A 24,622-nucleotide genomic window follows, 5' to 3' on the forward strand; every position below is an offset into this window, starting at 1 on the left:
CCCTATGATTTTATTGGTAGTTAATGGTTGGGGTTAGAAATAGGGAATGTTGTTCCAGGACCAAGAACACATCCTACTTCGCAAAATCAGTCACCAAGTGGAGGAAGCATTTCAGTGATATGAAGTGGGAGTACTTGGGAAGGTTAAATATGAGTCAAGCAACAGCATTCTAGATGAGCTACAGTACATGTGCTGGGAAGCAGGCCAAAAGTGAGTTGCAGTATTCAAGATGAGAGTAGACTAGGGCCTGTACCAACATTTGAGAAGCTTCTCTTGTAACAAAAGTTCTGACTCTGCAGATGTTCTTGAAATCAGTTTATTCAGAGCTGATCCAACCTAATGAAATTGAGACTCACTCACCGTTCCCTCTAATTATTGCATTTCCTATGATCGCTTAGCTTAAATGCCAAATATAGCCATTGGAGGCTGCAGAGTCTGCAGTGTGCATCTGTCCCTGGAGCTGTGCAGTGGGTGGATGCTTCAGCACAGTAATGGCCCTTAATTTAGGACGTCAATATAACACTAACCCAATAAGACCGAGGTCACTCTGAGTTGCTACTCCATTGATATGCAGTCATTTCTCAAAATCACATTTGAAATCTCTTTGTCTTGGCCTTGGCTGTCATCAGAAGTTCTTTCTCAAGCTTGGCTCTCTGAATGAGAATGTGTACTTGCTGACTTGCAAGTCTGTCTCAAGAATATTTTGTATGTTCAAGTCCCAAAACTGAGGCTACTGAAATATTCATCACAGCTCCAAGTGCATTGTAGAAGAAAGGTCCCCTGGCAAACCTTGAAAAAACCTTTCTCCAACATTTCTATAACCATATATACAGTAGAGACCATTTCTTTACCTCCTTTTTTATCAAAGAACTTTAACATTTTCCATGTCTTACTAGCTTGATTCATACTGTCATTTTGGGAAAAAGCAAGGAAAAATTAATAAGGTTATAACAACCAACTGCTCTTTTCAATTACTATCTAATTATTTTTTCAGTAAATGGAAAAACTCTTTTACATGCTCCAGAATAAATTCTACAGCATTGTTCTCAGTAATTCAGTATATCCACTTAACTGTAGTAATATTGCTCTCAAAGACAGACTTACTATGCATGCTTTAGTTCTCAAAGTCACCATTAAAAACGTCAATGTTAATTAGGTTACAACTGCAAATACTGCAGAAGTTAGCAATTTAGTCTCAATAAAGTCAGGATCAATAAAAAGCCTAAATCAAGGCTCTAAATCAAATATTGCCCCATGTTAGGAACACTTAATAAACAGTAATGACTCAGACTGATCCACAACGGAGTAAGCCCAAAATAGAGGTTAATGAATATTTTACAGAACACCTATGTCATAAACTAATGGATTTCACATTTACATGAGAGAATCCGCCAAATAAACTGGCAACAAAACGCGTACAGCATCTATTTGTTAAAATTTTAATGACCAACAGACCAAACTGTCACACTTTTTATGTTTGCATACATTATTCATGTTGGCCTTAAAACCAACATTCCCTAAACATTAAAATAACTAAACAGTAAACAGGAGAGATCAAAGCATACTTGCAGTTTACAGTACATGTTTTTAGAAAATCTATGCTTATATTTGTATTGTTCAGCAAGCTTGAAGCAATTTGTAATGATTTAACTCAGTTTGGTTCACAAACTTCTCTGGCCAAGTACCACCTTTGATCAAATCAGAACATCCATCTACAAGGCAGTCTCACGACGGAAGCGTGAAAATACAGTAGTAACTTTTCGCCAACATCATGAAAACGTCCTTATTCCGTTCTCACCTGAGTTCTGAGAATTCCGTCACAAGCTTGGCAGTCTTCTGATTTATTGCAATATGTTTTATTATACTTACAAATATATTAGTTTAGTTATATTTTACTATCATAATGGTATTTACACCTAAATCCTAATCACTTACAAACAATCTAAAACATGTAACAGGCAGGTAAAATGAGTCATAATTATTTTAGTTACATTACACTAGTATAGATATTTTTGAACACCTAACCCCACCCCTATGCATAAACCTCAAACCTTAAGCAATTCTCAACAATACAAAATATGTAACAAGCAGATAAAAAGTACAGTCACGATCATTTATTCCACAAAAATGAGAAGAAAAAAAAAACACTATAAAGGTATTCCAGACGGGCCATGCTGCTTTTAAAGTGTTCTGAAACCACATAATAGCTCCTTCGTGAAGGCAGTCACATTTCATTCAAAAGATACATCCAAACTTTAAAATGTTTCAATTGGTCACAAGACACACAGGAGCCAATGGCATGTGACATCACTGACATCAAAGCATTTTTTGGATGTTTAAGTGTGTGCGAGTCAGGATATGACTGTTATTGAGGATAAGAATGCTGATCAGGAAATAAAAGACTTACATTTATATCTGCTCTCACACAAAGCGATCATAAGGCATCGGAAGATCCAGAATACAGCGCACAAATAGTGGATTACTTTTACAATCAAAAAAGTAAGAGAGAGAGAGCAAGAGAGAGAGAGAGAGAGAGAGAAAGAGATGCACGCGTCCGCTGTGTGTGTGTGTGTGTATGTGTGTCAATTTGCTGTTATGTTTCAGTGCAGCATTTGTGTTTGATTAAAGTCTTGTTCATTGTTAATTCGGTTCCTGCTTCCTCCTTTCCCAAACCTTGTGTGGCATGGGGGGTGTGGTCATGGGTCGGTCGGCGGGGGAGAGAGAGCGGTAATGTTCGTCACCTGGTTCATAATTATCTCTAACACCTGTCTCTCATTATAGTGATGGCGGAGGGAGACTTAAAAGGCACGCCAGAGCAACAGAAAGGGGAGAGAATGACCATAAAGCACAACAGTCAGAGTCCCTGGGAGTGTGCTACATTGTTATTACCTTTATGTTTATAACGACGGTTACCGTCGTGTGTGTGAAGAACTGAAAATTAAAGAGCTAACCTTGAACCTGCTTCGTTGTCTCCTGACTCCTCCATTGCCCCGAACTAAGGACACTTCCACACCTTGTTACAATATTAAAGACACATTATTCAATAAAAGTCGTGTGCGTGGATTTCATCTTTGATGGACAAACATTACACGGAAGAAATGTACTATTAATTTCAAGCACTTTTCAACAAAACAAGCGATTTTACAGGTATTCCTGTCCTTAAATTTCTAAAAGCTAAATCAATTCAAGCACTTTAAGCACTTCAAGGACCTTGTGCGTACCCTGTAAACAATGTAGAAAAAAGCACAGTAGCGGTAAAATCAGGCAATAGAGAGATTATGATGATTAACGGGTCATTTCAATTATGATCACATGGACAGAAAACAATGTTGCAAATCTTGAAATATGGAATTTTGCCTCGGAATGGTCATTATTTTGGTTTGTGATATATCGAAATTTAATATATCGTCACATCCCTAGGACCAAGGGAGACAAATTGGCAATGCAGGCAAAAAGTTGTTATAAAGACGTATCGTTATGAGAGTGTATGGCCAACTACCACCTTGTCACCACCATAGTCCCCTCTAATTTTTGAGTGCTAGCTGAAGGACTGAAGGATTAAGCAACATGCCTTATTTTGATTAGTATCGATATTTCTGTAGATAACCCTATTCGATTCTAGCTTTAAATGAGTGACAAAGTATGTTCAAATGTATCAAGTCTCGTTTACAATTAGGGATGGGCACGAGTACTCGAGTACTCGGATGTGGCAGCAATGATCGGTCTTTGAAAACGCTGATCGATAGTGATCATGCATGATGTGACTTTTCACTTAATTCGAAATCCAGTAACAATTACCTGACAACTAAACACAAACGTGTCAAAGAGGAAGCTTTTTTTAATTTTGAGATTGATTACATTGTGACTTTGAGGGGTACATTGATTATCAGAGATGTCTCATAGCAACCAAACTGATATACGATGCTGCAATGCTATCATTACGATAATCAAAAGAGAGTGTAATTAACCGTGTTTTGAACACCTGTCTCTGCAAAACATTTGCTAAACACGTTTTATTATCATTTAATGTAAGAACTTTGACTCATTAATGGACATTATTTAATAAAAGTGAACGTTTGTCACTGACCGTAAACCTCCCTGCTCTGTGTGGCATCATGTTTGCGTGATGTAACACACACCTGCATCTCGACGAAATGAATGAAGATTTCCACACGAGTTTCTAAGTTAGATGTCCAATATAAAGTGTCATTCCGCTGCACTTTCCTCAGCTGAAAGGTGGAAATTCCAACTCTCCGATTTGAATGGAATGCTTCATGATTCACAGCAAACACAATACAGAGCATCGAGGCTTTCCCCACAAGAGCGAACACTTGGACGCATGCACACACGCACACACACTTACACGCGCACACACACACACGCACACACACACACACACGCACATACACACACACCAGGTAGTATGGCAGTGGACTCAACACTCTGAAGCAAAGCATATACAGCAGGCGAGTGTTTCAAACACTTTGACAGAGCGCAGCTATATGGAACAGAATGCAGCGTCTTCAAAACTGAACTTCAACTTAACACGCATATTAAAAACACGATGGTTATGGCGTCTCCTGATAAGCCAAATGCGATCTGAAAATAGACGGTTCAGACAGTCACTAAAAAAACTGGTGCGCGCTTACAAAGATTACTACGGTAACCTGAAGGAAGAACAGACAGACGCACGTTGTGCACAATCTTTCCGAGCTGGGCAGTGAATCTCCACATAATGATAAAATATGATGCATTATATTTTGATTATGCAATCTTTTGTACATTTGAATAGACGATACATTTGAACAACAAGGCACAATGCAGCAGCTATAGACTTTTGTCAGACATATTATATATAAAGTTATGAACATGTCATTGCCCCTCAATTACTCAACGAGTACTCGAGTAATTAGTCTGAGTACTGGAGTAGACAAAATGACCAAAATGCCCATCTCTATTTACAATGCCTGCATGACTAGGATTATGATTAGAATGTCATGACCACAAACATATAAGGGCAAAGATAATGTTACACAAACCATGGCCTAGATTCCATAAAGATAATTCTATTGGAACACAAGCACTGCTTGTATGACATAAACACTGAACAGTCAATCAAGGCCATTATTCATGATGTGAACAAAAATAATTGTGTGGGAATTGTTTTCTGTCCTGTCTGAACACAAAGTAACAAAGCAACAGCTAGAATGGAAAATGAAACAGGTGAGGCACAGTGTGAGCGACTCAATAAAGAAACATCTGGAAGAGCAGGAGAGTTATCTTGTGCTTCAGAAATCACATCTGCATCAGGAAATGACAGATTCAGTCATCTCCCACCGCCTAAAGCTGTTCCCAACAATATATTAATCACTCTCTCGCTCTCTCTTTTGCACACACATACTGTACACGGATACTTGTAACTTCCATTAAATTGTAAAATGGACAGGCCGTACAGTTCGAGAAGATTTAGGTGGGCAACCTCTCCAGTTTTTCCATAATTCAAAACGACATTAATGGCTGCAGTTCACAAAAGATTCATCAGTCACCTGTTTATAAACTGCCTTGCTAGATGTAGACCCAATATGAGATTTAATGGCTAGAGAGCTACAGATTGAGATGACAGGTTGTATTGAGAGCTATAATTGATAAGCACTAATGCACCATAATGTATTTGGGTGATTCTTCAATTAGGGACACTTCTGATGACTTGGAATCTTGAAAAATGAAAATGTGTGTGTGATGGTAACATTAAAAGTTGAACTTGTTAACGTAAGTTAGCAGTCAATTAATTATTAACAGAAAAAAAGGATCCAACATGTCGCTGAGGCAGGCTCTTGTGTTCTTGTCAAGTGACCAATGAGCTTCTTCATTTACTGAAGAATTGACAAGACGTCAAGTTGATCTCAGCCTTTCATTTTCAATTGCACTCAGGTGCATATCATCACAAACACTGATTGAAATCCATAGTGATTCTGTCATCAGGCGTTTTTCCTACATTGATCTCATACAATAAAGTGACTATTGAAATCAGAAAGCGGACGCACAGTCTGTTTTTATTGAATGTAATTTCTTTACTCACTGAAAGCTGCATATGGACATGCGTGTTCTGCGTAAAGCCTCAACGGGATAAATAAGCAATCAGACACTTTCACAAGGTAAAGTTACTCCACGAATCTTTCCTAAATCACTCTTTTACAATTGTTTATGCTTAAGCAGTAATTCTATTGTTATTTTGGTGAGCTCCACGTGACAGGGAATCAGAAAGAGAGAGTTGAGGTGAGGTAGTATGCAGGGTTGGGGAGTAACGGAATACATGTAACAGGATTACGCATTTAAAATACAAAATATAAGTAACTGTATTCCACTACAGTTACAACTTAAATCATTGGTAATTAGAATACAGTTACATTCAAAAAGTATTTTGATTACTGAAGAGATTACTTTGCATTTTATTGTCATTTGTTTCATTTAATTTTTAGTCCTTTCAGATGGAAAACATTTATACATATAAATGATGCGATCCAAAGTGCATTTGAACAGCGGTGAAACAATTTCTTATGATGTGTTACATTCATACGAGCAGACAGAGAAGTAAGTTTGAAGTAAATTTGGAGCAGAAGAAATAGAAATAAACCTTGTGTAAATTGTCAGCTTTACACTAAGCTAAAATGCTATTTCTAGCCATTTACATGCACATCTTACCAGGCACGATCATATTTTTTTATCAAGAAAATTCACGTTGGATCATAATTTCTTTTTTTCTAGAAAGACCTTTGATATTAGGGCAAAAACCGTATTTTTGATAATACATTTTGTATTGTTTTCCTGTAAAAATATATAAAAATCTTTTAAACAAGATCAATTAGATTTATCTTGTTTAAGAAACACTGCATAAGATATTTAGGTTTTTCAGAGAATGTATTTTTAACATGTGTATTTTGTCTTACTGTACTGGCAGAGTTTTTATAGTCAAAACAAGTGAAAAAAATCTACCAGTGCTGAAGAAGTAATCCAAAGTATTTAGAATACATTACTGACCTTGAGTAATCTAACGGAATACATTACAAATTACATTTTACAGCATGTATTCTGTAATCTGTAGTGGAATACATTTCAAAAGTAACCCTCCCAACACTGGTAGTGTGTGTCGTCCCTCCACCATTCTTAATCGGCAAGTGTGTCATACCTCTGACTAAAGAGTGTGAGATCTCAGCAAAACAACTGGCAAGAGTAACACCTTCAGTCAAAATCCAGTTGTTTTGAGTCTCCTAGTGTGGCCTAGTAGAGATATTCCCCAACACAAAAAAAAAAAATTGTGGGGGGGGGGAAAGCCAATTTGTTTCTAAAATGACATACAAAAAAGAGAGAAAATGCAAAGTACAGTATTGTTGATTGTAACACTTTTTATGAATTTACTCAAGAGAGGAAGTTAAAAATCTGGCAAATTTCCCTTTTCAACACTCCTAAAATTAGGAAAATGTAGTTAAAGAGATGTAAGGCTAGTGTTGTCAAAGGTACCGGTACTTCGGTACCAAGTCAATACTAAAATAAAAAAACGTAACGATACCAGTGTTTCTGCAGTACCAGTAGTACCGAGCACCGACTCTATCTGGTACCAGCGCACAGTATGACTGACACACAACAGCTTTAAAATGCTCACGGGCTTATTTTGAACATGTGCTCTGTTACTCCTTTTACACTGAAATTGAAAATGTAGCAAATTAAAATCGTGACATGTCCTAGTGTGATTTATTAAACTGCTAACGGCTGCAAACTTAGCTCGGATGAGCTGCGTACTTTGAATGTATAAATCCGAATACTCAAACACTGGAAACACATCAGACATTGAGAATCATTTGCATTGTATCAGATGACAGAGCAGAGCACTAATCTCACTGTGAACCACGCAGCACATGTAAACTACATATTTATATAATTAAAATCACAGCATTTGCACTTTAATCTCAACTCAGAGTTGACCAAATTGCTTCACAGTAATAAAATTAAAAACATAACATTTCAAAATGACCACATACACAAACACCAGTAATCTAAAATACAGATACTTCAAAACGGTGTCCTACATTTCATTTGTCAGACTCAAAGGCTAGTGTGAAGAGATGAGATTTCAGATGTGACTTAAGTCTTCAGTGATCACACTGGGCCATGTCACGAACTGTTTATCCATTAAAGTGAAGCTTCTGGCAAAAAACCCACGTCTTAATAAAAGCACAATTCAAAATAAAAGCTAGATGCCTGAAATTGAAGAGATTGTGAAAGAAATAAGTGTAACAACTGTATAGTAAAATGTAATATTCACTGTAATGATAATAATAATAATAATAATAATAATAATAATAATAATAATAATAAAACAATATGTCACAAGCAAGACAAAAATACAATAACATGTTGAAAAGTTCCATTTTCACTTGTTAAAGGTTTCAAGAATTAATTAATTAGACATCATTTTGATGATGAAATTAAATTAAACTTTAAAACATGGAGTTCTGGAAAATAATAATTATTATTAAACTATAATTATTAAAATAATTATTAAATTATTAAAAATAACTAAACTGGCGTGTTCAATAGCACATTATCATATTAGCATATTTTTGCTGTGGTATCGAAATTGGTATCGAGAACCGTGAAATTTCACTGGTATCAGTACCGACTGCTGAAATTTTGGTACCGTGACAACACTAAGTAATCTCCATTAACCTCCTGAGACTCGAGCGAGACTGCTATGTGCATTTTCTTGAACAAATATTCTAGAGCAAATAGTTTTCCTAAAAATTGACGGCAACATATTTGGACAGCGGACTAATTTGTGAAATTTTAAATAATACCAAACTATAGAGTCAGATTTTTTTTAATCAAAGTGTTTATTAGGTTTCCAGGTGAGTTGGTTATTCATGTTTTTGAGACATTACAGACATTACATAAGAAATTAGCATTATTGATTCAAAGAATTGGCCAGCATCATCCAAATCACATTACATAAGAAATTAGCATGATAAATTCTGAATCTATGTACTGATTACTATTGTCCCATGACTGCCAAACATGTTGTGTGGTCCCAACATCATCTGCAGCCTGAAACTGAACTTTCAACCCAGTCTCATTCATACATATTTTACGAGTTGGCTATTTCGTATGATTTCGTTCGTATAAATTTGAATGATTTCATCACGTGCAAATGCCCGGATGTCTAATGCGGAAGTAAGCACACAAGGCGTTAAGGACATGTTTATTAATATTATGCCCTAACCCAAACCCCTTATCTAAACCTAACCGATCAGTAGAGTGTGTAAAGATGATAGGAAGCTGTTGTGTGTGACAGAAGCAATTGTCGTGGATTAAATGGAAACGATGTCCAGCAACATCATTGGCTGTAGTGAAAGTCACAGGAATTCATACGAGTGCAGTCGCACGATATCATACGAATTAGCCAAATTTAGAAAACTTGTATGACTCCTTACGATTTCGCCGTGAGAGCGTGTAGGAACTTTTGATAGGAAGTTTGCATTGAATGCACTGCATAGGGAGCTATAGGATGCTCCCTTGCTCCCTATTTAGTAAATGACTTAACCTCCAGTGTGCTGTCTGTCTGCACTGGTCTCAGAACAGTTCGAAATGCACCTTATTTTCATACTCCATACAAAGCCTCTGAAAGTAAAATTTGTTCAGCTTTTGGATGAACCCATTGATTCTCATTGTGATAATGCACAGTAATTATAGGATTTCTAAGGAAAAAATTTGCTAAAGTACACATTAGTGTACACTGTGTTCAGCAGCATGGCATTTCACGATAAATCGCTCCAATTTAAAAATGCCATATTGGATGAAACTAGAGACTAATCTTTTGACTCAAACAGGTTTCAATGTAAAACCTTAACGTGGTTGGTGCTATGTTGTTTAACCCTTTACTGACAGCACATTGTCTCCTCGGTTTAAATGAATTTAAATTATGCGATGCATTTAGCAAAGCCAAAACACAATGTCCACGCATGTGTACGCAGGGTACATGTGTACGCATGTGTACGAGGTTAACACTAGAATGATTGCTTTTTAAAAAAATGATTTTTTTCTCTAAAATCATCCTCGAGGACAGAAAAATGTCTAAGATAAAATGTTCAAACTGCATATTCTTTCCTATCTTTTTTTTAATTTTATTTTTTATAATTTATAACAATGAAAAAAAAAAAAAAACTTTGTACACTTGTCCCAACTGAAGAAGCTGTTCGTTTTGTTACTGGAAGCGTTTTCCATTTTGGTCCTCCTCCAAGATTAAAAAACCCTACAGCAACCCTCCTGCTCTCATTCAAAATACAGTAGATGAAAACATAATTCATGTGATACAAAGACTGAGGTGCACCTCATAGCTCTTTTTATTCTCATGATGGAAAACACTCTCTTATCAGACTTATTTTCACAACATGCTAAGACTTGAAGAGGGGATTCAAGCCGTCCAGGTCGGAAAAAAAAATGAATTAGGCCCAGAGACACCAATCAGGCCCTGCCTTTGATGATTAAAACCTGTGTCACCATGAAGTAAGCCAGTCTACAGACAAGCAACTTTATCATACACATGTGAGGAACTGCAGCTGTCAGTAGCTCTATGATCAGTACAAATGATCAGCTCAGTACAAAGGGAAAACAATTAATGAGAAGGATTTTCTTATTTGTCATTACAGTACTTCTGTAAATCTACTAAAGTCATACGTACAAACAAAAGTGATAGGCCGAGTTTCCCAAGGATTTTCATATCTGATAACAGGCTCTGCTCCAAAACCTAGTGCCTACATAGGCAATTCCATCCTAACTGAATGGAACCTCATAGAAGTGACTGATTTGGAACACTACATAGATCAACTCCTCACTCCTCACACGAAGCGCATGAAACACTTGACTCACAATTGATTTCAATAAAGCTTGGCATTAACATGTTACTAAGCTAACAATACTCTAATATGCATATAAATACACAGCAAACACAAATATTGGATAAAATATTTTATTTTAATGAGATTAAATTAGATTTTTTTTTATTATATTATTTTGGGTATTAAATTGTATGGATTTTGTCACTGAGCTTGTCATAATTGCATTCTGGGATTTTCTTGAAGCATTCTTGCTTTTTTGCCTTAGAATTTGGTCAAAGGAAGGTCAGGACTGAGCCTATGATGCTAACAAATAGGGCTGCAACTAACTATTATTTTGATAATCGATTAATCTTACGATTATAGAACGATTATTAGTTTATTCGCCGATTATTACAACAGTTAATCATTAGCTCTAAACCGATTATTCAGCTTGTGCCCCGACTTAAAAGGTTGTATTAAACGTGCTTACTAACAATAAAGAGGACAAAATCATCTTTTAAAAATACCTCTAAATTACATTCACTGAATTAAAGGAAAAAAAAAACACTTTTTATTAAGTTTAATTCAGTAAAGAAATTCACTGCAAAAAATCCCATTGTTATCAAGTGTTTTTGTCTTGTTTTCCATTTAAAATTGTCTAAAAATCCTTAAAACAAGATACATTTACTTGAGAAGCAACATTTAAGATATTTAGACTTGCTTTAAGAGAATGTATCTTAAATATAATTTATAAATTATTTTGTATATAAGTGTATTTTTTTCACTTGTTTATACTTCTGCGAGTGCAGTAAAGACAAAATATTCTTATATTCAAGATCTATTCTCTAAAAGCAAGTCTAAATATCTTATTTGCTGCTTCTCAGGTGAATGCATCTTTTGTTACGAGCACGCATGCAATCCTGTCCAATGCTGAAATGTTGAAGGGAGACCATTGGCAACCCTTATTATTTTTATTATTCATTAAGTTGCATATCTAACAGTTGCTAATTGTGACCATGACAATGGTGTTGTGTTTATCTTAAAAATGGAACTTAGAAACCAATTAGTTAGAGGTTTGTTTTTATTTTTAGCCTTTAGGAAGGCCACAAGGATTACAGAGTAGAAAGTGATCATTCTCTCATCATTTACACACCCTCATGCCATCCCAGATGTGTATGACTGTCTTTCCTCTGCTGAACACAAATGAAGATTTTTAGAAGAATATCTCAGCTCTGTTGGTCCATACAATGCAAGTGAATGGTGGCCAGAACTTTGAAGCTCCAAAAAGCACATTAAGGCAGCATAAAAGTAATCGACACGACTCCGGTGGTTTAATCCATGTCTTCAGAAGTGACATGATAGGTGTGGGTGAGAAATAGATCAATATTTAAGTCCTTTTTTACTTTAAATTCTCCTCCCTGCCCAGTAAGTGGCGATATGCACAAAGAATGCAAATCGCCAAACACAAGAGGAATGTGAAAGTGGAAAATTATAGTAAAAGACTTTATTATTGATCAGTTTCTCACCCAGATTTATCAAGGGATGCCGCGATTATACAATTTTACTATTATCCGTGATTAAAAATGTCACGGTTAATTTGACCGTAAGAATTTAGAATCCACAGTTAAAAACCGTGAAATGCTTTATTTACACATGGCAAAAATATTATATATAATGTATACATATATAATAAAAAAGAGTTTTTAACTGTAAGCCTATCTCTTTTGCTTGTGCCTGGGTGGTTAGGGCAGCTGTTGCTATGGTTACGGACGGTGGCTGCGTGGTGTTTTAATGGCCAGATGTCGTAGACTGAACGTAAAACTGAAGCTTAAGCACACAAATTCCAAAATATAAAAGAGGAATTAGATCTACCAGACTCATATCCATCAAAAAAGCAACTTAAATCAGCTGTTTGGCAGCATTTAAGTGACTGACTGAAGACGACGGACGTAAAACAAGCAAACAGAAGTCCTGGAAAGAAAGGGTTGAGCAGAAAGTTTTCACTCGATGATCATATGCTACATGGACGGGTTTAGCCGTTGCGCACACTCTCTGTTTACATCAGAACGTGTTTACATATGCACCCTCCCGAGAACATTAACGTACCACGACTGAACCAATAGAATCCTTGGATGAGTGTCCAGGTGCAATGTTAATGACCAAATTTCCATTTATTGTTTAGTGAGTTGAATCATGCCCAATAATTAAAACGTTACTTCTTAAAAATAGATCATATAGTTGTTTTTCACAGGGTGATTACAATACTTAATGAAATATGAAAAATAACACTGAGCTAAAACTATATAAGATAATGTAACTCATTGTATGGGATTTGTTTATTCCTTTGTCTTGCAGGAGCCTCGAGGAACACTTTGAGAATCATGAGGGACATCAGCAGCCATACCTTCAGGGACCAGCAAGCAGACAATCAGAAGTGTTTATGTTTTGATGAACAAGAAACAACTGAATATAATTGTTGGCACTGATTTTGTTTATAAGATGCCATTGTTTGGTAAGAATGTTTGCCTATTTACTGACAAACTACATTAACTTTGTTTCACAAATGGAGACTACATTTGTAGAGCACTTTCAAGCTTTTTATGTTGAAAAACAACAGCTCAACTTTTCAATTCTGCCTGGTCGATTGCGTTACTATAAGCCCTTTGAAATTAAGAAGTTGTGTGTAACAAATTCACTTTTCAATGTTGTACCAGACATTTGCTTTGGATGAGTCAGTTACTTGTTACCCCATGCAGTCATATATAGTGCGTTTGAGTGCCCTGTAAAAATTTTACAGTGAGTAGACGAAACAATAAATGTATTTTTCTTTCAGTTTTTGTATTGTGGAGTGGTTTGTGGAGTGGGGATGGTGCGGAGAGCAAATCTTAGCTATTTCATAGAATACCTACCATACTATAATGTGCAAGCAACACTATTTGAGTGTAAATTTAAAATTGAGCACAAACTGCTACTATTCAGTGTTACTTTAACTCTGGTTCAGTGTTAAATTAGAAGCTCTTATCAACTGCAATTCAGTGTCCTACTCCATACTTGTGTTACAAATTTATGCTCTAGGAGTTTGTCATTTAACACTGTTGCAGTGTTCAAAAAGTCAACACTTTAGAAAGTGTTAATTTAACACCTTTCCAGTGGTTTCCATATAACACTGGGAAAGTGTTGATTTTAAATCTGTGGGTGTCAAATTTCCGATTTCAAATTTGCAGTGTGGGAAGTATAATCGAGCTTGAGGCAAAATGTACTGTAAAAAATGAGTTACATTTTGGTCTGTTCTCACCCAAAACCGATTGGCTTGCTTCAGAAGGCTGATTAAACCGCTGGATTATTTGGATTATTTTTATGCTGTCTTTATGTGCTTTTTGTTCAACGTTTTGGTCATCATTCACTTGCTTTGTACATACCTACAGAGCTGAAATATGTATATATATATATATATATATATATATATATATATATATATATATATATATATAAGAGATTTTTTTTATGAACTTTAAGATTAATGACTAATGTTTTTGTAGTCTATCCTGGATTAACTGAAGTTCACATTGATGCATTGTCATTTGTTAGTTGGCTGATGAAGGCTTTTGTTGGCTATTAAATGATAGTCTATGTATTCCATTTCAAGAGTGTTGTCCATCAATAGACAAAAGTGATGCAGGCAGAGATTAATGAGGTGCATCGCAGTTCAACCGTTAGGTCATTTCGGTGAGGTTCGGTGGGGTCCATCCTAAGTCCAAGGTTCAGGCAGTGGCATATGAAGTATCTGATGTCTTACAGTTGGAGCTGGCTGTAGTTTGTCGTCATCACTCAGTGACACATAGCAGTGGAGTCCGACACCAAGCAGGAACGGAGCTGGATCTGGCCAGCTCTGGTAACCTCGGGATATGAATCCCGAGGTTGAGACATGGAAACAAATAGAATAATATTAGCTTAGATGCCATTCAATTTTATGCAGAGTTATAGATCATGATAGATGTTTCTGGTTCCGGCAGACCTAACAAAGCAGCCTAATTGTGAGTTGATGAATAAATTAGGTGTATGCCTGGCTAAATAGATGAGTCTTAAGTCTAGACTTAAACTGAGTGAGTGTGTCTGCATCCCGAACAGTGTTAGGGAGACTATTTTATAGTTTAGGAGCCAAATATGAAAAGGATCTACCTCCTTTTGTGGATTTTGATATTCTTGGAATTACTAACAAGCCAGAATTCTGTGATCGTAATGAACGTGATAGAATATAGTGTGTCAGAAGGTCACTTAAGTACTGTAGAGCTAGACCATTCAAAGCTTTGTATGCAGTTAACAGAATTTTAAAATTAATACTAAATATAACAGGCAGCCAATGTAATGACGATAAAATTGGGCAAATATGATCATATTTCTTGGTTGTAGTTAGCACTCTGGCAGCTGTGAACCAATTGAAGTTTATTTATTGAACTTGCTGGATATCCTCTCATTAATGCATTACAATAATCTAGTCTTGAGGTCATGAACGCTTGAATTTGTTTTTCGGCATCAGCAACAGAGAGCATGTGTCGTAATTCAGCAATATTTCTGAGGTGGATAAATGCTGTTCTACAAACATTGGAAATTTGATTTTCAAAGTACAGATTGGTATCAAATATAACACCTAAGTTCTTTGCTGTAGATGACGACATAACAGTACATCCATCGAGAGTCAAATTATATTTTAGAGGGTTTTTTTTAGAGGTTGACTTATTTTTAGAGGTTTTTAGTCCAATAATTAGTACCTCTGTTTTGTTGGAATTGAGTCGAAGGAAATTTCTTGCCATCCAGTCTTTAATTTCATTGATACACTCTGCTAATTTGGAGAATTGTGAATTTCCGTTGGGTTTAGAAGAACTATAAAGTTGGGTATCATCAGCATAACAGTGGAAACTTATTCCATGATTCCTGATAATATCTCCCAGGGGAAGCATGTATAAGAAATAAAGCAGAGGCCCTAAAACTGATCCCTGTGGCACTCCATACTTAACTTTTGTTTGATTTGACAATTCCTCGTTTACACATACAAAGTGGTAGCGGTCCAATAGGACCTAAACCATGCTAATGCAAGTCCACTAATGTCAACATAATTCTCCAGCCTATTCAAGAGAATGTCATGATCAAATCATAACAAAGGCAGCACTAAGATCTTAAAGCACTAGAAGAGAAATGCAGCCATGATCAGGTGATAAGAGCAAGTCATTTGTAACTCTGATAAGTGCAGTCTCTGTACTGTGATGGGGCATAAATCCTGACTGAAATTGCTCATATACTCCATTTCTCTGTAGAAATGAACATAGTTGGGAGGACACTACCTTTTTAGTATTTTCAACATAAATGATAGATTTGAAATCAGTCTGTAACTAGCCAGTTCTCCAAGATCAAGCTGTGGCTTCTTACTAAGCGGTTTGATAACTGCCATTTTAAAGTTTCTTGGGACATGTCCTAAGGATAATAAGGGGCCAGTAAGGACATGACGACGGATCCAGAGATCCCAGCTCCCTCGCACTGGTGGATATCAGTGGTGGATCCAGTGTAACCAGTTAGTACATCGCACAAAACTACAATATACGCTAAATTACATTAATCTCAATCTCTTTTACATTAGTCAGAACCCACTTTGCCAGCGTTCCTTTCACTCCAGGTGGTGTTTTCTCCAGCTGTTCTGCGGCGTAGCGGTTTGTTTCCTGATCTCCACAACAAGCTCCTCTGTTATAAACATTTTCAAAATCTAGACATCTGTGGGAGATGCAGGTGGGGTTTGACTTTGAGGGTAAAAAAAAAACAAAAAAAAACACTGATGTCCAGGAGCGGTAAAATTGCTGGTAGCCCTCCAGCAGGAAGAGCTTACCTCCTCCACCTCCTTTGGTGTTGTGTGTGCAGGTGATGAAGCAGTGGCTGAGACATCTTCAGAATTAAAAAAAATATTTCTCTGATCTCCTCATCTGTTAATTGTTTTCTTTTAAAAGCAGACATCTTTTTCTGTGGCAATTGTGTAAATAAAACTGTAAATAAATACAATTAGCTAAAGCCAGTCTCTCTCTTCATAGTAGTGACAGCACGACAGCAGATTTGGTGAGTTGCTTAGTTTTTCCCCTATTATACACAGTGTATGTATGTGGACAGTAAACTTGTGTTCTTCTATGTTTGTTTGAATGCTCATACCATAAAATAAACACATCCTATGGTTGAAAAGACTGTTCGAATGGCTGTTTTAGACATCAATGACGAGTGCTTAGCCAGTCCTCTATGCAGCAGCGGCAGAACAACAGCTGATTTGGTGAGTTTGTCAGTTAGTTTTGCCGCTATTATACATAGTGTGTGGATATGGACAGTAAACTTGTATTCTTCTGTGTTTGTTTGAATGCTTGTAACATAAAATAAACATATTCTATGGTTAAAAAGACAGTTCTAGCAGCTGTTTTAGACATCTAAATGACAAGTTCTTAGCCAGTCTGTAGCAGCTAAGCAGTATGACAGCTGATATGGTGCGCTCCAGCTCTGTTAGCGTTTAAGCTCCACAGACCGCGGCCCCAGCTTTTGCCTGCCTCAAGTCCAGCTGCTCACTCTACTCAGAGCCAAGAGACAAATTAAACCACCGCAGCTGAATTCTTCGTTTGGACGGACCTCTAAGTTGGCATCTGGATAAACTTAGACATGATTATCCCCATTCACACAAACTACAACCAGCAAACACATTCTGTATACTTAAGTGTTGCATCAGAATCTTTTGATATAATAAATTATCTGTTATTTTCAGGCTCCTAAGATACGCAAAATACATTTAAAACTGTTGAGCAAAAGATAAAAATTGGACAAAGACGGTGTACAAAACAAAGAAGTCCACTTCAGGCCACCTTTGTGTCACAGGTCTTACTGTTCCCATGACAACAAATCCTAACACCCAATGGTTTTGCTCTATAGATATGCCTCATCTGTTCAACCAGCAATCCAGTGCCTAAATTTAGTATCCACTATGAGAAAAACATTTCAAGTTAGGTATCAGTTCAGTACCAAACTTTATCAATATATAATTATATGAAATATAATTTCTTTAATTCACAAATACTATTCTCGTCATGCAAGAAAAAGAACTCAGCAGACTTGAAAGGGCAGTTATCTATGGTGGATTGAGGTGGATTAGCCAAACAGAGCAGCTCCTGTTTAAAACAAACATGCACCAATGGAAAATCTGTCCCTGGAAAATTGGTCTCTCAGGTATTGTGGTGTAAAAAGAGAGCTTAAAAAGCAGATTGTGTGGGCGAACAAGAGAACAGACACTAAGAGAAAGTCACTTGGAGGAACTATAGAGAACTAATGGACCACATATTATACAACAGAATTGATTGATAGCAAAAGAGTACATCTAAAACACAAATTGCTGTTGCTTTTCATACTGTGTCAGTGCTATGTACAGTATTCACTGTGTATGAAAGGATGGAAAAGTTTGATATTGTAAAAAATGTTCATTATCATACCATGGTTAAAAAACTTTTAAAAACAGGATGTAATACTGAGTAGGCTATATACAAAAAAAAAAAAAAAAACAAAAAAAAGAGAGAATAATATGAAATAATTGTCATAATGTTAGTCTAATTTTAATTACTTTTTGACATAGTTCAGTTAAATCTAAGTTACATTTTTAATTTTATAAAAATAAATAAATAAATAAAAATAAAAAAATCCAAGTTATTTTTTCAAAGAAAAAAGGGCTGGACTAGATACTGTTTTAATACACAGGTGCAGAACCTAAAGTCATTATACTTAAAACTGTACCTACTGACAGTTCTACATACTCAGCAAAAATAGTCCTGGTAAAGGATTCTGATTGTTTTTTATTTTTTTATTTGTTTACCAATGAAACAAACTTAATATTGCATTACAACAAAACAAACACATAGTTTGGAGATTTGCCTCAAAGCCAGAGCTGCATCTAGTAGACATGGTACTGTAAATCCGACTCTTTTAAGAATGGAATGGTTTCAGAATATATTTTAATCGTTGTAATTAACAAGATATACAGCAATCACTGATTAAATACAATAAGGTAGACAGCTAGATGCTAACTGGGCCCTATAGTAGTGATAGACCTATATGGGTTTTTTTTAATGGCCGATGCCGATATCCAGAGAGCAGGGTGGTCGATAGGCCGATATAATATACAATTTAATATAGTAATTAACATAAACATAAAATTGCAAAAAAATTTATAAACTCTTATTTAGCACTATATTTACTCAATTTCACACTAAACTTTAACTTTGTAAAAAAGAATCTTAAAAAATAATATTGTATTTTAAATGGTAGATAGCATTTTCTTCTGATTTCTGTTTAGTCATCAAATTTTAGTAATTTATTTGCACATGAAGAAATTGTTAATATATTAGGAAAAAGGAAATAACAGTACACACAGTAGTCCAGCAACCATGGATGGCATGTCCACGTTAGCAATCGCATTTTCTAAAAAAATATTGAATCAAATCAATTGTACATACAGTGCATAGTGAATAAGACATTTAATTATAGCACACGTGAGGCGATTTTACTTTGAAGTTGCTCTCACGCACTAGCTGCAATCTCCAGACAGTTTAAATGGCCTGGATCGCCTGCTTGGATTGTCGTCATGATTTGTGAATCAGAGGAACTTTTGATCCTGATCCTGAAGTTTTGATTCTGGCTGACAGAATACACGCTTCAGAGGAAGATATTAGATGAGCGCTCGACAGGAAGAAAACGCTGGATTTTCAAGAGGTTCGTGAATTACATCTTTTTAAATGAGATATCTGCATATTTGCAGACGGTATATAATAGAAATTGCATTAATATTTACATTTTATCAATTAGAAAAGTTACAGGGAACTGTTGAGGTGAGACTGTTAGAATACGTGCTTCAGAGGAATATTTATGAGTGTTCCACAGGATGCTGGATCTGCTCAAGTTGTGTGAGGTTGTTTTATTACATCTGTTTAAACAAGATGAGCGCATATTTGCAGACAATATATGATATTAGATTTACTGATATTTGCCTTTTTATCATTAGACAAGACAGTTAAAAGTTACAGGGAACTGTTGAGGAGAGAGAGGGAGAACGATATGCGGACCGTTTAAATGACACTGTGTTGCACAACAGTTTATTACTGTAGTAACACGATGGCACGTAACAACAAAACTAACCGTGACTGGTCGTTTACATGTCTCAGTAGCTTCACATGCAAGCAGGCGATTCTCAGCGCCCTCAAGAAACAAATCGGACAAAGGGGAAAATGTATCGGCCGATGCCGATAATTTAAAAATTCAGAATATCGGCCAATTTATCGGCCTTGATGATATATCGGTCGACCACTACCCTATAGGAACCTATAAACAGCAGTTGCCAGAAGGTGAACATGATGTGCTCTCTTTAATAATCTTATCAAGAGGTTAATAGGAAAATGTGAAATATACGCTATACTTATGCATGATTGTGAAAACGATTGCTGGATTTCTATTTACAGCAGCCCTGTAAATAAGCTTTGGATCTCTAAACCAAATAAGTAACACTTTTGTAAGCAGACTGTACACTTTATGCATTAGAAACGTACATTTAAAGCATTATGGTATATATTGTTATCCGTTGTATCTTTTCATAACAATAACTGTAATGTACTTTACCAATTCATAGTTAACATCAACCAATATAATGCATTGTAGCATATGATACAACACATGAAATGATGCTGCTCATGTTTTTAATGGATTATATTCTTTAAAAGCATAACCATATTTGCATGAATTGAAGTGTTTGTTATTAATGTCAACATGAAAGTGAATATAAGGTGTATCATAATGCATTGTAATCCTTTGAGAATTTATTTAAATGCATTATACTGTATATACAGGCTTCATAGATAGTGTTAATAAGAATTGATCTGTACGCTCTCAGATATTCGGCCACAAAGCCACATATGTCCTGCCAGCGATCCTCTCTGTAAACGCTGGGAAAGATGCTTTCCACGGATGCTGTGGGTACCATTACACAAGAGCGTTAAACAGCATCAACCCTGCGCTTCTGCTCGACTCTGCTGCTGGGAGGAGCTCAACTGCACATGTCGTTTTAAAGACTATTTTCTGCATATTGTAATTAGACCAAGAGTTCAGACTGTTTACCCAGCATCTCTGTGTCATATGAAATATCTCTACGCCTTGATCAAGATGGCAGGCAATAAAGATAGCATGTGATATAAGGGGAAACAAAGAGCATCGTTCAAAAGAAGTCGTGCAAAGATAGAATTATCCTAATATTCGCAAACCAAACCCTGCAACACGCAATATCTTACCTCGATCCTTTGCCAGCCGTCCCCGCTCCTCTATAAGCGATGCATCTTTGTTGTATTGACTTCAGCTGACTGTCTTATTTCGGAAGAACTGTCAGTTCAGCCGTAAATGTGTCGTCTGTGTGAAATACCGATAGCTTACTGAACACGCGCAACATATCCATATATAAAGAGTATCGTTATTTCTTTCTGCGGATAACAGCGATTAATTCATTTTTCGTAGATAAATGCGCACTAATAAAAAGAGTATACCATACTGCATGAAAATCAGATGTCCCCCATGTTGTTCAGAGCCCTTCACAATTGCGTAAACTTCAGTAATCGGACTGAATGATTTGCCGTGTGTATCCATCTGCCCGTTCTGTGCTTTTGATTAGAAGAGACGGGTGAGTGAATAAAGGCATGGGGAGACAGGTTTTCTTTAGTACGGAGACTCGGATGGCTCAAACGGCAGTTCGCTTATCCACCGCAAGAGGGCATATCTATCTATCTATCTATCTATCTATCTATCTATCTATCTATCTATCTATCTATCTATCTATCTATCTATCTATCTATCTATTTCCTAATAGCATCTCGTACCACCGCAGTTTATTCAACAACAAACAAAATATCATTCAATAAAATATCCCTTCCTACTATTGATAGCACGGGCTACTGGGTTGGTTGTGATGGATGATGTTATCAGTGTTAACACCTTGTGGACAATTTCATATACACAAATGCAAAGTTGCTGAGTCAAAACCCAAATTTAGGCTTTTTTGTATTGATTTGAAATTATTTTATGACTCCCTATGTTCTCCATCTAACAAGAAAGCGATAAAGACATCTCTCTTATTGAAAAGAATGATGGACTCTTTTGAAATGTAAGGTGCGTTGTCTGAGTTGGCTTTTTTTATTTTATTTTATGTTCTCTTATTTGTGTATTTACAAATTGTATGTGTCTATTTTTATATCGTAAATTTAAGTGCCTTATTCTTAATAATTTATTTACTGTATAAAGCTGACTTTGTGCTATACATCCCCTGCACTGTTTCTATGTTCATAATAATAATAATAATAATAATAATAATAATAATAAAACTATTGATAGCACGGGCCTTAAAGGGATAGTTCACCCAAAAATGAAAATTCTATCATCATTTATTGACCCTCATGCCATCCCAGATGTGTATAACTTTTTCTTCTACTGAACACATAAGCAAAGATTTTTAGATGAATATCTCAGGTCTTTAGGTCCTCACAATGCAAGTCAATGGGTAACAACATTTTTAAGCTCCAAAAAGCACAAAAAGGCAGCATAAAAGTAATCCATACAACTCAGTTGTTAAATCCATGTCTTCAGAAGTGATATGATAGGTGTGGGTGAGAAACAGATCAATATTGAAGTCCTTTTTCATCATACATTTTCCCCCCTGCCCAGTAGGTGGCAATATGCACAAAGAATGTGAATTGCCAAAAACAAAAGAAGAAGAATGTGAAATTGTGTTATCACTTCTGAAGATATGGATTAATGCTGCCTTCATGTGCTATCGGAATTATCCTACTTCCCACTTCTGAAGTGGTAATTATGAGTAGGTCACATTCAAGTGCTTTTTTGTCAGATAGAACAGAAACATGGACGATGCCAGGTTCATTCGTATATTTCTTGAGGAACTTTTATTTTGACACCATAATATATATTATTCAGCTTGCTGATGATAATGCAATTTTGGTCAAATACAAGCTATTTTCTTGGTGTAAAAATGTACAACATCCATCAAATGGTTGCTGAAATACATAAATGAATATGACTGAAACAGCAAGCATTAACAATTAGCTGTATTTAGAAAAATGATTAAAACCTGTCATTCACTACAGAAACCGTAGTCTCCTCCACTATGTTGAAAGTTTACGACTCCTCCCATCTCGGAAACTCAGGGATCAAAATTATCTCTGAGTTACTTATTCGTAATTACAACTTGAGGGGTCATTCATGTGCAAATTCCAAGTGGAAAACTCGTAATTACGATAATTCCGAGCACGTGAAGGCACCATTAACCACTGGAGTCTTATGGATTAATTTTACACTGGCTTTATATGCTGTTAAGACCTTTAAAATTTGGTACCCATTCACTTGGATTGTAAGGACCAGAGCTGAGATATTTTTTTCTAAAAATCTTCATTTGTGTTCAGCAGAAAGAAAGTGATACATATCTGGGATGGCATGAGGGTGAGTAAATGATGAGAGAATTTTCATTTTTGGGTGAACTATTCCTTTAAATTGAAGCCCAAACCCGGCCTGTATCCGAGACTGTGTGACCTGACCCAAATCACTTACTCTCTTTATAGTTCTTCTCCAAGCAAGTAAATTTGTTGCAATATGCAGTATTTTTTTTTTAACATCGTAGGCAGGACCGGATCTAGGTGGGTGCTGGGGTGGGCTTTGCCCCCCAAAATGATTCCTATGACCCCTATTATACTTATCCCTGCAAGTTAAGTAAAGGGTTGAATTGTATCTTCATGGCGCTAACCCTAACGAAATGTGCCTGAACTGAAGACATGCGACGTAATACACTGTGTTTTTTAAATTGAAGTTATTTTTAACTTGACACAGTGTCTAAAAATGTGACAGTCCTGCGCGAAACGCTGAAAAAACAGCTAGACGCGATGCATTGGTCAAAGACGTCGGTCCAGTGCATGTTTACAGATAATTTTTTGAAAACAGCGATGACAAAAGCATGTTCTGTGTGAACAGCCCATAACTCATCTATTTATTTCATTAAATACAAACCTGGACCCGCAGTTATACCTGAAACTGAAATTTGTCATGTCCCGTCGGGCTCAGGTCAGGTAGCAGACCTCAACTTCCTATTATCACGGTTGAGGTTCAGTCTAAATTGCTATTCCATAGCGAATTACCTACTTTAGGAAATTCGTAAGAGATTTAGAGAATGGACTTTATTCAGAGTAGCGCCATATTTAATATTTGACGGGAATGAAAACAAGGCTGTGAGGGAGAGAACTACAGTATGCTCATGATCAAATTATTCAGCGGACGAAACATCTTTACCAAATATTTTCAGTAGAAAACACAAGTTGTGCAAATTAAATGAGATGTAGGACCTTATCCTTATACTAGTGCAGTGGTGTAGCCTCGTTTTCATACTGTCAAAAATTAATGGTGCTACTCTGAACCTGAAAGCCATGAAACGGTGTGGCGTCCTTTGGCGCCATCTGGTGGATGCTCAGAGCTACCAACTAAAATGATCTTGATCAAATTAAAAAATACAGATGTATAGTATATAATGTTTCATTTAATAAATTATGGTTACTATTTAGCTAAATAATTAACATGGTTTTATAGTTTGGCAACTCTCCAACATGTAAGATGTATGTTTTAGATCTTGATACTTTTGCTTTGACACATAACCTATT

The 24,622-nt window shown here is 36.2% G+C and overlaps 1 protein-coding gene across 3 annotated transcripts in view; it reads right to left on the minus strand.

The window, feature by feature from the left end:
• LOC127442145 (beta-1,4-galactosyltransferase 2-like) overlaps nucleotides 1-21,582 on the minus strand; it is a 230,419-nt gene extending 208,837 nt beyond the window's left edge. For 2 of the 3 annotated variants that reach the window (XM_051699988.1, XM_051699989.1), the window contains exon 1: nucleotides 21,209-21,574. The gene's annotated coding sequence lies outside the window, so the exon portion shown is untranslated. Of the gene's footprint in view, nucleotides 1-21,208 lie in introns of all 3 variants that reach the window. The other variant, XM_051699990.1, reaches the window with a different exon arrangement.
• Between the last annotated feature and the right edge of the window lie 3,040 nt (nucleotides 21,583-24,622).

Source organism: Myxocyprinus asiaticus, chromosome 6 (assembly GCF_019703515.2).
Source record: "Myxocyprinus asiaticus isolate MX2 ecotype Aquarium Trade chromosome 6, UBuf_Myxa_2, whole genome shotgun sequence".
NCBI lineage: Eukaryota > Metazoa > Chordata > Actinopteri > Cypriniformes > Catostomidae > Myxocyprinus > Myxocyprinus asiaticus.